This window comes from Coregonus clupeaformis, chromosome 40 (assembly GCF_020615455.1).
Source record: "Coregonus clupeaformis isolate EN_2021a chromosome 40, ASM2061545v1, whole genome shotgun sequence".
Lineage (NCBI taxonomy): Eukaryota > Metazoa > Chordata > Actinopteri > Salmoniformes > Salmonidae > Coregonus > Coregonus clupeaformis.
In genome coordinates, this window is record NC_059231.1 from 19974810 (window position 1) to 19989148 (window position 14339).

A 14339-nucleotide genomic window follows, 5' to 3' on the forward strand; every position below is an offset into this window, starting at 1 on the left:
TTTCATGATTTGATCTAGCATAAAAATAAAGTAATGAGAATACTGTCAAAACAGGTATACCTGTACAAAAAGTTCAACATATTGAATAAAATATTTAAAAATGTGCTGACCTAGTACAGAAACTGTGGCTTCACAAGTACTGCTTCCAACGTCATTGGAAAGCTCAAAGGTGTAATCTCCACTATTGCTTTTCTCTGTACGGAGAATATTTAGTACAGAGCTCTTATCTGTGCTTTGCACTTTGTATCTTTGACCTGATGTCAGCTCGCTTCCATCCTTCAGCCATTTGGCTTTGAGGACCTTGGTTCCTGAGAACCTGCACTGAAGTGTAGCAGGGTCCCACATTGTAACGCTGACAGATTTTGCCTGTTCAGTGATATTTGCTAGTTCTGTGATAAATATAACATTAAACAATGAGTTTTCAACATCTATAAAATCCAAACCAATCGCAATTTGAAAAATGTCCTCATAAATGTCAACCAACCTTTGACTACCAATAACACAGAGCATTTCTGGCTGCCAGCTTCATTTTTGGCCTGACAAATATATTTCCTAGCATGTTTTGTTTGAATATTAACAATTCGCAGCAGTGCTGTCCTGTCTTCAAAGGACATCTGCGTATGTTCACCATCTTTGACCTCATGGTCATCCTTCAGCCATGACACAGTCATAGGTAACGATCCTTTCAGAGTACACTGCATAGAAATCTCACTGCCAACTAGGGAATTCATATTCTCTATCTTTTGTGCAAACGATGGAGGTTCTAAAGGTGGAAAAGCATACAACATTTTAACTGAAAGTATACCGAAATTAACAGATAAATATATTTAAATGTAAGGTTTTCACACCAACCTTCCAGTGTTATTTCACGATCACAAGATGACTTCCCAACTTCATTTTCTACTGTACACTGATATTTTCCAGCCTCTCCGGCTTCAAATGCCAACATTTGGAGGGTAACTATGTCATCCTTTAAGACTATCTTGTGTCTTTTATCATTTCGGATCGCCTTTGAGGTTTTGTAAAAAGATGTGTTGAATGGAGCGGAGCCTGCAAGCTGTCCTTCCAACATAATATTAGACGCTTTGATAACTTCTATGGATTCAAAGGTCCTCGTAAATATTGGAGGTTCTAAAAGAAGATGGCAATCAAGTCAGAATACAATCTTGAAATAAAATGTTATTAATCTAAAAAACTCAGTAAGCAGAATACTCAACAAACCTTTAACTGTAACTGTGCTGCTGCAGCGGTCACTACCAGCATCACTTGATGCTACACAAACATAATCTCCACTATCATCAACAGAGCAGTTGACAATCTCCAGTGAGGCAACTGAGTTGTTAACAGCCATTTTGTATTTCTCATTTTGTCTCATCTCAATCTCGTTCTTGAACCACTTAAAACTGATCTCAGGGGTGCCGGTTGCTTTACGCTCCAGCTTTACAGCACTTCCTTTCACTACTAGTTTCGTAGACTCAAGCTTCATCACAAACATTGGAGGTTCTAAAAAAGAGTTTGACATTGATTATCAGACAAGTTAACAAACATTGATACAAGAACAACAAATGCATATTGAGCAGGGGATGTATAAGAAGAAAGGGCACCTTTCACAAACAAGACAGCCGTGCATGCCACCTTTCCAGCGTCATTGGCCACTTGGCATGTGTAGTTAGCCGAGTCGGTGGGTTTTACTGAGTGAAGTTCCAAAAAACTTGAGTAGGTCCCCTTCTTGATAAAAAATGTGCCTCCACTTGATATCTCCTTGTCCTCTCTGAACCACTTAATCGTAAAAGGAGCTGTTCCAGTGAAAGCAGATTTCAAGACAATGGTAGCTCCTGGTACAACGTCTTGGTTGTCAGATTTCAATGTGAAAACTGGAGGTTCTACAATTCATTAAGAAGAAGAAAATATTTATTTTTCATCAGGATATTATCCCAAGAAAATGTGATAGGCCTACTGCAATTGGAAGTGTGAGTGTGACATATGGCTAGAAAATGACTAAAGCTTTATAAACCTTTGACATATAAGATTCCACTGCTTTCTTTAGATCCTGCAGAATTTGTTGCCCGGCATGTGTACACTCCAACATCAACCTTTTCCAATTTGTTAATTTTCAGTGCAGCTGAGTTGTCTTTGATTTCAGGTAGATATCTATATCCAGACTTAATCTCTTTCTCGTCTTTGAACCAAGACAGAATAATAGGCTGGGATCCAGATACTTTGCAATCCATTGAAATATCGTTACCCATTATTCCATCAAGTCTTTTCAGAGATTTTGTGAAAGAGGGTAGTATGATACGATCTGTTTGTTGGAAAGAAAATGTTACTTCATACTGCACATTGCAAGTTAAAATACATTTCATGAAAACAAACCTTTAAAATAACCTTTAAAAGAAGAAAAGCTAACCCAGCACAGTAATAGAGCATGAGCACTGGTCCTTTCCAACACGGTTGGACACTTCCATTGTGTATTCGGAAGAGTCTGCTTTTTCAGCCGCAAAAATCTTTAAGATGGCAATATTATCTTTTAGAGTGATTTTATATTTTCGACTCCCTTTCATCTCCTTTCCATCATGGAACCATTTCACTTTAAGTTCTGGGCTTCCAGCGATTTTGCATTCCAAGGTTGCAGATTCCCCTGAAGTCACGTTGATGGATTCTGCTTTCTCTAAGATTCTAGCAGGTTCTACAATAAAGTAAAATGAATTAGATTTAGTTGTCACAAGAGTATTATGTGTGTAAATGTTACACATTGATACATATGTATATGTTTTATATAAATGTTTCAATAGTTGTTATCCAACCTTGAACTGTTAGAGTGGCTTCATATTTGTTTTGTCCAGCCCCATTCTCTGCTTGGCAAGTGTACTTTCCGCCATGGCTAATGGCAACAGTCGTTATTGACAGAATAGCAATGTTGTTCTCAAATGTCATTTTGATATTTGGATCATCATCTCTCAACATTTCAGTGTCCCTCATCCATTTGAGTGCAATGCGGGGTGAGCCTTTCAATGTGCCCTGGAGTTTCACAGAATCTCCCAATATTGCTGTAATGGTTTCAATCTTAATCGCAAATGTTGGTGGTTCTATACCAATATTATCAATTCAATTAAACATGATCTTTAGAAAACATACAGTTGAAGTCGGAAGTTTACATGACATCATTTTCTTGCATTTTCCAAGCTGTTTAAAGGCACCATCAACTTAGTGTTTTATATTTTTTTATTTCACCTTTATTTAACCAGGTAAGCCAATTGAGAACAAGTTCTCATTTACAACTGTGACCTGGCCAAGATAAAGCAAAGCAGTGCGATAAAAACAACAACAAAGAGTTACATATGGGGTAAACGAAACATAAAGTCAAAAATACAACAGAAAATATATATACAGTGTGTGCAAATATAGTAAGTTATGGAGGTAAGGCAATAAATAGGCCATAGTGCAAAATAGTTACAATTTCTTATTAACACTGGAATGATAGATGTGCAAAAGATGATGTGCAAATAGAGATACTGGGGTGCAAATTAGCAAAATAAATAACAATATGGGGATGAGGTAGTTGGGTGGGATAATTTCAGAATGGCTGTGTACAGGTGCAGTGATCGGTAAGCTGCTCTGACAACTGACGCTTAAAGTTAGTGAGGGAGATAAGAGTCTCCAGCTTCAGAGATTTTGCAGTTCGTTCCAGTCATTGGCAGCAGAGAACTGGAAGGAATGGCGGCCAAAGGAGGTGTTGGCTTTGGGAATGATCAGTGAGATATACCTGCTGGAGCGCAGACTACGGGTGGGTGTTGTTATGGTGACCAGTGAGCTAAGATAAGACGGGGATTTGCCTAGCAGTGATTTATAGATGACCTGGAGCCAGTGGGTTTGGTGACGAATATGTAGTGAGGGCCAGCCAACAAGAGCGTAGAGGTCACAATGGTGGGTAGTATATGGGGCTTTGGTGACAAAATGGATGGCACTGTGATAGACTACATCCAATTTGCTGAGTAGAGTGTTGGAGGCTATTTTGTAAATGACATCGCCGAAGTCAAGGATCGGTAGGATAGTCAGTTTTACGAGGGCATGTTTGGCAGCATGAGTGAAGGAGGCTTTGTTGCGAAATAGGAAGCCGATTCTAGATCTAACTTTTGATTGGAGATGCTTAATGTGAGTCTGGAAGGAGAGTTTACAGTCTAACCAGACACCTAGGTATTTGTAGTTGTCCACATACTCTAGGTCAGACCCGCAGAGAGTAGTGATTCTAGTCGGGTGGGCGGGTGCAAGCAGCGTTCGGTTGAAGAGCATGCATTTAGTTTTACTAGTGTTTAAGAGCAGTTGGAGGCTACGGAAGGAGTGTTGTATGGCGTTGAAGCTCGTTTGGAGGTTTGTTAACACAGTGTCCAATGAAGGGCCAGATATTTACAACCAAGGCTATTTAGTCTGCCAACAAGAATGCGGTGGTTGACAGAGTCGAAAGTTTTGGCCAGGTCGATGAAGACGGCTGCGCAGTACTGTCTTTTATCGATCGCGGTTATAATATCGTTTAGGACCTTGAGCGTGGCTGAGGTGCACCCATGACCAGCTCGAAAACCGGATTGCATAGCGGAGAAGGTACGGTGGGATTCGAAATGGACGGTGATCTGTTTGTTAACTTGGCTTTCAAATACTTTCGAAAGGCAGGGCAGGATGGATATAGGTCTGTAACAGTTTGGATCTAGAGTGTCACCCCCTTTGAAGAGGGGGATGACCGCGGCAGCTTTCCAATCTCTGGGGATCTCAGACGTTACGAAAGAGAGGTTGAACAGGCTAGTAATAGGGGTTGCGACAATTTCGGCGGCTAATTTTAGAAAGAAAGGGTCCAGATTGTCTAGCCCAGCTGATTTGTAGGGGTCCAGATTATTCAGCTCTTTCAGAACATCAGCTGTCTGAATTTGTGTGAAGGAGAAGCGGAGGCTGCAGAGCTGGTGGCCGGGGTAGTGGTAGCCAGGTGGAAAGCATGGCCAGCCGTAGCAAAATGCTTGTTGAAATTCTCGATTATTGTAGATTTATCTGTGGTGACAGTGTTTCCTAGCCTCAGTGCAGTGGGCAGTTGGGAGGAGGTGCTCTTATTTTCCATGGACTTTACAGTGTCCCAAAACTTTTTGGAGTTAGTGCTACAGGATGCAAATTTCTGTTTGAAAAAGCTAGCCTTTGCTTTCCTAACTGATTGTGTATATTGGTTCCTGACTTCCCTAAAAAGTTGCATATCGCGGGGGGCTGTTCGATGCTAATGCAGTACGCCACAGGATGTTTTTGTGCTGGTCAAGGGCAGTCAAGTCTGAGGAGAACCAGGGGCTATATCTGTTCTTAGTTCTGAATTTTTTGAATGGGGCATGCTTATTTAAGATTGAGAGGAAAGCACTTTTAAAGAACAACCAGGCATCCTCTACTGACGGAATGAGGTCAATATCCATCCAGGATACCCGGGCCAGGTCAATTAGAAAGGCCTGCTCGCTAAAGTGTTTTAGGGAGCGTTTGACAGTGATGAGGGGTGGTCGTTTGACCGCGGACCCATTACGGACGCAGGCAATAAGGCAGTGATCGCTGAGATCCTGGTTGAAGACAGCGGAGGTGTATTTAGAGGGTAAATTTGTCAGGATGATATCTATGAGGGTGCCCATGTTTACAGATTTGGGGTTGTACCTGGTAGGTTCGTTGATCATTTGTGTGAGATTGAGGGCATCCAGTTTAGATTGTAGGTTGGCCGGGGTGTTAAGCATATCCCAGTTTAGGTCACCAAGCAGTACGAACTCTGAGGATAGATGGGGGGGCGATCAGTTCACATATGGTGTCCAGGGCACAGCTCGGGGCTCTGCAGGCTATCTCTACAGTAGATTGCAACCCCACCCCCTTTGGCAGTTCTATCGAGACGGAAAATGTTGTAGTTGGGGATGGACATTTCTGAATTTTTGGTGGCCTTCCTAAGCCAGGATTCAGACACTGCTAGAACATCAGGGTTGGCGGAGTGTGCTAACGCAGTGAATAACTCAAACTTAGGGAGGAGGCTTCGGATGTTAACGTGCAAGAAGCCAAGGCTTTTACGGTTACAGAAGTCAACAAATGACAACACCTGGGGAGTAGGAGTGATACTGGGGGCTACAGGGCCTGGGTTAACCTCTACATCACCAGAGGAACAGAGGAGGAGTAGAATAAGGATACGGCTAAAGGCTTTAAGTACTGGTCTTCTAGTGCGTTGAGTACAGAGAAAAAAGGGGCAGATTTCCGTGCGTTGTAGAATAGATTCAGGGAATTATGTACAGACAAGGATATGGAAGGATATGAGTACAGTGGAGGTAAACCTAAGCGTTGGGTAACGATGAAAGAGATAGCATCACTGGAGGCACCGATTGAGTCGGTCTCCACGTGTATGAGGGGTGGGACAAAGGAGCTATCTAAGGTAGGTTGAGCTGGGCTGGGGGATCTACAGTGAAATAGTACAATATTAAATAACCGAAACAGCAATAAGCAAGGCATATTGACATGGGAGAGAGGCATAAAGCAATCACAGGTGTTATTCGAGAGAGCTAAGACAACAGCTGGTAATGGCAACAAAGTTTGGGCTGAGGCTAAACATTAACAGGATGCGGTACTGTAAAAAGGAACAGTCCAGCAGACATCAGCTGTATAGCTGAGTGTATGTAAACTTCTGACCCACTGGAATTGTGATACAGTGAATTATAAGTGAAATAATCTGTCTGTAAACAATTGTTGGAAAAATTACTTGTGTCATGCATAAAGTAGATGTCCTAACCGACTTGCCAAAACTATAGTTTCTTAACAAGGAATTTGTTGATTGGTTGAAAAACGAGTTTTAATGACTCCAACCTAAGTGTATGTAAACTTCCGACTTCAACTGTATTTAGACAAAACAATGTGAGATTTTTATTTACCAACTATACTAACCTTTTAGTTTGGCCAGCGCCTTAGTGGTGATTTTACCAACATCATTAGCTATGCAGCACTGGTAATCTCCAACGTCTGCACTTTCAAATGAGCAGAACTCCAAACGAGCAATGGATTCCTGATAGATGATCTTATACTTTTTATCTGTGGCGACGACTGTTTTCTTATTCTTCAACCAGGTGATTTCAAATGGAGCTGTTCCTTTAATTTCACATTCAAGTATGGCAGGAGTTCCCTTCACTGCCTCGACCATTTGCAATTATTTTCGAAGGGAAGGGGGCTCTAAGAGTAGAGATCAGATTAAATAAAATAATACAACTGTAATTTGTGATAAAAATATTTATATATTTGTAAGCAAATAAAATATGTTATGGTGGCAAACCTTTTACAGATAACTCAGTGCTGCAGCTCTCACTACCAGCTTCGTTTGACACCTCACAAGTGTAGTTTCCACTATCTAACACATTTACATAGATTATTTCCAAAATTGCAAGACCAGCCTTGAAAGTGATTTTATATTTATCTCCATCACTGAGCTCGTTTTCATTCAGAAACCAGGTAGCTTTGAGTTCTGCTGATCCTTTGACTGTGCACTGCATCCGAGCAGCTATGCCCTGCTTCCACATTAGCTTTGGTTCCATTTTCTTAACAAAGTTCGGGGTTTCTGAAATAAGTATTGGGTTGCGAAACAGCAAATTTGTTGTCAAACAATAATCAATAAGTAACCACCAAAAGAGAAGAGTGTAAGATAAAAAATAACATAAGAAGATATTGTAGCTGCATAGTATTAGGGGCTAAAATATAACTGAATGATCAGTCTTTTTTATTTAAACGGTTGTATTTTCTAAATGAGGTCCTAGGAAGCATATCTGTAGTCGCACACACACTGCGTTACGACAAGATATCAACTTAAAGACCTTTACTTTGTACCGTCAACGTGGTAGAACAAGTTGAATTCCCAGAATCATTTGAAGCTGTACAGACATATTTCGCTGAATCTTTCAGTTTTGCCTTAATAATTTCAAGAACAACCTTTTCTTCAAAATATTGTTTACAGTCCATTGTTTGATGGAGCTTTTTGCCATCCTTTGTCCAGGTGATGGTCACTCCAGTGTCCTCATCCACTTGACCTTCGAGCCGCAGTGTATTACCAATGGCTGAAGACACTGAGGTCTCAAAGGTCTTTACGAAACTGGGTTTGTTGATAACCCTCAACTCTGAACTGCATGTAGCAGTGCCAACACTGTTCGATGCTTTGCAAAGGTAAGTACCCTGATCGGTCAGCTGAAGATCTTTGATTTGTAGGGAGTATTTGGTCTTGCCAGATGTTATCTGATAGTTCCCCCCAGAAGGAACAGCAATATTGTCTTTGTGCCAGACAATAGTCATTGGTGAAGAGCCAGTAACTACACACTGGAATGATGCTTGTTTGCCCACATATAAAGTCATGGGATCAGGCATTGTACTAAATACAGGCGGGTACATCTCTATAAAAAGTAATTAAAGATAGGAAAAAAGTAATAGGATATGGATACCTAATTTACATTAGAAACCGGTACAATATACAATGGTTGAGACAACAGGTGCACATTACAATTCTTTGTATAACATTCAACCTGAAAAGAAAACGTCAATAGACTGTACATACAGTTGCATAAATAATGTTAATGGAAACAAAGGACTCACCAGTGACTGTCAGTTTGGTGGCACAGGTGTCACTGCCATGCTGGTTTGTAGCCTTGCAAGTGTATTCACCACTGTCAGCTTTGGTTGGGCTCAGGAGCTCCAATGAAGATGTCAGTTGCCGACTGAGGATGCGGCAATTGTCACTCTCTTTGATCGAAGTGCCAGACTTGAGCCATTTGAAGTTCACATTTGATGCCTCTTCAATTTCACATTCGAACTTGGCTCCGCTGCCAACATTGATCTCCAGGGGAACAATTTTGTACCTGAAAACAGGTGGCACTATAATGTGCACAAAAATAAAAGTAAATTAGTACACAGGTAGATAATGATGCAAAATATGAACATGTAGACAAGTGCACAGAGCTGGAACAGAGATGGTGGAATGCAACGGTATGGTGGGATGCATTCCAGGAGTGACTGTGAAGAAATGGTGGAATGGTTAGAGGAGGAAGGAGGAAAGTGACTTCATGAATGAGTAAGGAGAAAAGTGACACCATGAAACCATGACAAATTTGCTCCTGAAAGCATGCAAAAACATTTCAGTGCCCAGTGGAGAATGACCAAGAGTGAAATGTAGTAGTTCATGGGTGATGAGAACTTTTTTTATAAGCATGTAAAGTGAAAATACCTGGGAATGATATAGAAAAATACTACGGTGAATTAGTAGTGGATTGAAAGTATGGTAAATGCATGCTGACAATTATACACATTTCAATATATGAAATAAAGTATGACTTTGCTGCCAAGATGAGAGAAAATGTAATGTTACATTAGAAAAATTTAATGAATGATACAGTTAGTTTATGTGTATGGTGATGAGTAACAATAAAACTATCCTCATTATCCAATATTTTGAGACAACTGAGTCTTGATGATGTTGTGGTCTTTCCAGCTTCATTCACAGCCTCAAATAAATATTATCCTTCGTGCTTCTCCTTGACAATTTTTATGATTGTAAGTATGTATGTGTCTTGTTCTTTTGAACACCTGAACTCTTTGCCTGATTTAATTATTTGTCCATTGAAAATCCAATTAGCTTTTGTAACATACTTTACTGTCACATTGTATGTAACCTTACAATGCTCCTCTGTGGCAATGTCCTCCAGGAAGGTTTCAATAACGGGATAATCTTTTAACTTTTCTGGAGGCTCATATTTTCTGACCTCTTCTGAAATAAATTCCTCCCTGTGTTCTGTTTGGATGAGTACATCTAAAGACTGTTCAGTTGGAATGGATGTCATGGGCATATCGGTGGTGATATCAGCCATACCTACGTCTCTCTCATAACCTTTTACAGTCATAGTTCTAACCTCCTGTCTAGCCACCTGTACTGACTTTTCAAACTCAGCATGTGATTCTGTAGTAACTTTCATTACTTGAGCACCCAATTTGGATTGAGTTACTTTGGCCTCTTGCACCACACTACGTTCCTCAGCGGTTGCGGTTTCAAGTGTAGCCCGAGATTCGGTCTTTCGTGCAGCAGCATGAGCTTTAGGTGTTGTGAAATCAACTAGACTCTCTGCTACTTTGACAGTCTCCACTACCGATGACAGCATTTCTTTGGAGGCTGCACCGCTAACCTGTAGTCTTTGGAGCTTGTCGATTTGCATTGTGCCGGGTTGGTCAGATGTAAGAACATGCTGCTCGCGATAGACAATTGAGTAGAAAGCTGCCTGGAGTTCAGTCCTTAGATCTGCAGTCTGGGGGTATTGACCTTCAAAAGCAAGTGTTATTTCCATAGGGGCACCTGGTGTTATGATAAGATAAGTGAACATTGCATTCTTCGGTTCCTTGCGTACCTTCACTTCCTGTACCTCAGTAGCCTCTAAACTTCCAACAACATCTGCTAGTATAAGTTGCTGATCAAGAGCTACAGCAGACTGAAGTGCCTCTTTCAACTGACGTCTGATGTCCAAACTTGTTGGTTTTGGAATCTGAATAACAAATGCGAGCTCCTTTGGAAGAGTTCGACTTTCTCCAGACTCTGAGATGAAAACAGTCATTTTGGGCTGAGTTTTAACACTAACTGTTGTCGACTCTGATTTGGTTATTTGTTGGGACATTTCACCGATCAATATACACTTTTCATCCATCGTTATTGACTGTCTAACAGACTGTCCTTCCTGTATATGGATGGCAAAATCTTGCTCTGTAGCTTCCAGAAGTGCACTACTCTCAGTTGCGATCACCTTCTCCTCTATTTGTATGGGCTCAGTTGGTACTTTAGGCTCTATTTTGGTTTTGCATGTACATTTGTCAACAGCTGTCAAACTCTCAGTATGTCCCTCCTCTAATGCTTGACTATCTGCCACACTTGCATGATGTTCCAACAATCTTCCTTTTGGATTAATGCATGGTGCTGTTTGACATCACTAGTAAATTGTGTTTTTTTGGGTAGCTGCATGGGCTGTGAAGGAACCTGAAGAATGTTATGTGGTCTGGGTTCTGTTCTAAGCTCTGACTGAACTCCTGTCATGAACACATCAAGATCTTTGGAATAATCTGCGCTAAGCTCCCTTTTTTCCTCTGAGGTTGCTGCATGTTTTCTGGCTTTCTCCTGCTTCTGTGTTGCTGTCTGTTGGTCTGGATTTTCAATGGTAAAAATTCCCTCTTTCGTTAAGGCACCTTCTGGATGAACTGACTGAAGATGTAATGGGGTAGAGGCTTGTTTTTGAGGCTGAATGGTCATTGTGTCTCTCTTGGCTTCAAACTCAGTGGTATCCTCACAAGTTACAGATCTCTGTTCATTGTGGATTACTGTGTGTAAAAGAGTAGGGCCGGCACCTGCTTGGTCTACAGCTGGTTTCTCATAAGTAAATGGTTCCTTGAATGGTAGGATATCCTGATCTCTGATCATCTGCAAATGCAGTACCTGTTCACCTTCTACCTGAGAATATATTGAGATAGCACTTTCTAAACTCTGCACTTGTTCTGTGTGTTCCGCTTGTAACATCTGCTTCTCCTCAGCTGTCAGTGCAGATTTCATAATGTAATCCTTACTAAGGAGAGCCTTCTCTGCGTCCGGTCTCTGCATGGTCAATTTAGTCTCTTTTGATAATGTTTGTTTAGTCTCCGAAACTGAGGCGAGAATTGGTTTAAGCAATTATTTTGTCACTGAAGATTGAAGAGCAGAATCAGCAGAGGTCACATCTGTTGTATGTCCCAAAGGAATCATCAGTTTTTCAGTTGACATAGCGGAGTACAATATCTTAACGCCTTCTTTGACTTTATAACTTTTCTCCTCCTGTGGCTTGGGAATTTATTTTAAAATTGACAGTTGGGATTCAACTTGATGACTACTGACATGATGTTTTCGCTCGGAGGTTGGCTTTACTTTATCTGTCTTCCTGTCACCTGATATCTCTGTGCCTACTCTCGCCAAGGTGGTTATCTCCTCAGAAGTGGCAGATATTAATTTTGAACGCTTCCCTTTTGAAGACAGAAACTCTATGACTTCTGGGCTTTGGATACGGTCACAGTGCTGCTCTGTGAGCTTTGGGCTCTCCTGAACAGGAGATGAATGAAAGGCAGCCGTACGGAGATGTTTTGTAGGAACTACTGAAACTTGAGGTGGAAGGGTGACACCCACAGACACACTCTCTTGTACCTCATGTGACTGCAGAACTGCAGCCTGGTGGGTGATCCTCTCTCTTTGGGCAGTAGCCACAGAGATATCCAACTCTCTAAAGGTCTTTACTTGCTCAATGGAAACAACCTGGCTGTCCTCTGTACCAATGGTGTATACCATCTGATGTCCTGCCTGAATGCTGGCCCTGGCCGCTCCAGGAAGTTTGACCTTGTACAAGCGAGACTCTGTAGCTTGTTCAGCTGTCATGGATACTTTATAACCTTTTTGAACAACCATGTGTTCCTTATGCTGAGATACAGAGACAGACTCTTTGAACACAATTAGCTCAGCACCACAAGAGGCCTCCCCAGACGGGTTGGAAGCCTTACATGTATAGGGACCACTGTCCTGCTGTTGGATGCCCTTCATGTTGATGAAGCCAGAGCCATCTGGGTTGTTGACTATAATGCAGTACTTACCACACTGAATTTGACGAGCACTTTTAAACCACTGCACATCTGGCATTGGATCACCAGTTACTTTATACTTAAAGTAAGCCTCACCTCCCTCTTGGCATTTTATAAGTTTGATTTGGCTAGTGAAATTAGGTGGTTGGCCAGTGGCTTTGAACATTTTGTCAACCCATTGCTCAGCTGTAGTTAAAGCTATCTTTCTCACCTCCAGGTAAGTAGTACAGGTTGTCTGGCCAAATATATTGCTAGCTGTACAAGAGTACTCACCTTCATACTCTGTTTTTACCTCAGATATTATTAAGGTGTACTCATCTTTTTCTTGAATCAATTTGTAAATTGATGAAGAGGTAATGACTTTCCCATTATGAAACCACTGGACATTAGGCTTTGGAAGGCCAGATACTGTGACAGTAAATCTAGCTGCCTCTCCAACATTGACAGCTGCTGGTGAGAGTTGGGTCAAAAAGATTGGCTTTTCTTTTTTCTTCTCTAAAGTACTAGAATAGCTTTTAGACTCTGGCTGGAGCTCAAGTGTTTTTGTTTTGTGAGGTAATTTAAGGCCAGTAGTGTAGAATTATTGTTCTTCTTCCACTGTTGAGCTAGAATATTCTGTGTAAAAAATAATGAGTAAGATTGAGAATTTTTTTCCATAAAAGAAAGGGTTATGCTGGTCAATTGTGTGTCCACTGCAAAAGCTTAAAGGGTGATATCAAGACAACACCATACAATAATTGACATCAGTATATACACTACCAGTCAAACGTTTGGACAAACCTACTCATTCAAGATTTTTTTTTTTTTTTTTTTTTACAGTGTAGAATAATAGTGAAGACATCAAAACTATGAAATAACACATCATGTAGTAACAAAAAAGTGTTAAGCAAATCAAAATATATTTTATATTTGAGATTCTTCAAATAGCCACCCTTTGCCTTGATGACAGCTTTGCACACTCTTGGCATTCTCTCAACCAGCTTCATGAGGTAGTCACCTGGAATGAATTTCAATTAAAAGTGAATTTGTGGAATTTCTTTCCTTCTTAATGCGTTTGAGCCAATCAGTTGTGTTGTGACAAGGTAGATAGCCCTATTTGGTAAAAGACCAAGTCCATATTATGGCAAGAACAGCTCAAATAAGCAAAGAGAAACGACAGTCCATCATTACTTTAAGACATGAAGGTCAGTCAATCCGGAAAATTTCAAGAACGTTGAACGTTTCTTCAAGTGCAGTTGCAAAAACCATCAAGTGCTATGATGAAACTGGCTCTCATGAGGACTGACACAGGAATGGAAGACCCAGAGTTACCTCTGCTGCAGAGGATAAGTTCATTAGAGTTACCAGCCTCAGAAATTGCAGCCCAAATAAATGCTTCACAGAGTTCAAGTAACAGACACATCTCAACATCAACTGTTCAGAGGGGACTCCGTGAATCACGCCTCAGGGTCGAATTGCTGCAAAGAAACCACTACTAAACGACACCAATAAGAAGAACAGACCTGCTTGGGCCAAGAAACATGAGCAATGGACAATAGACCGGTGGAAATTTGTCCTTTGATCTGGAGTCCAAATTTGAGATTTTTGGTTCAAACCGTGTCTTTGTGAACGGATGATGAACAGTGTGGGTGAACGGTGTGGGTGAACGGATGATCTCCGCATGTGTAGTTCCCACCGTAAAGCATGGAGGA

General features: G+C 41.0%; 1 pseudogene; it reads right to left on the reverse strand.

Annotated features, from left to right (window-relative positions):
* Window positions 1-14339, reverse strand: part of LOC121554847 — a 198640-nt pseudogene that overhangs the window by 127072 nt on the left and 57229 nt on the right.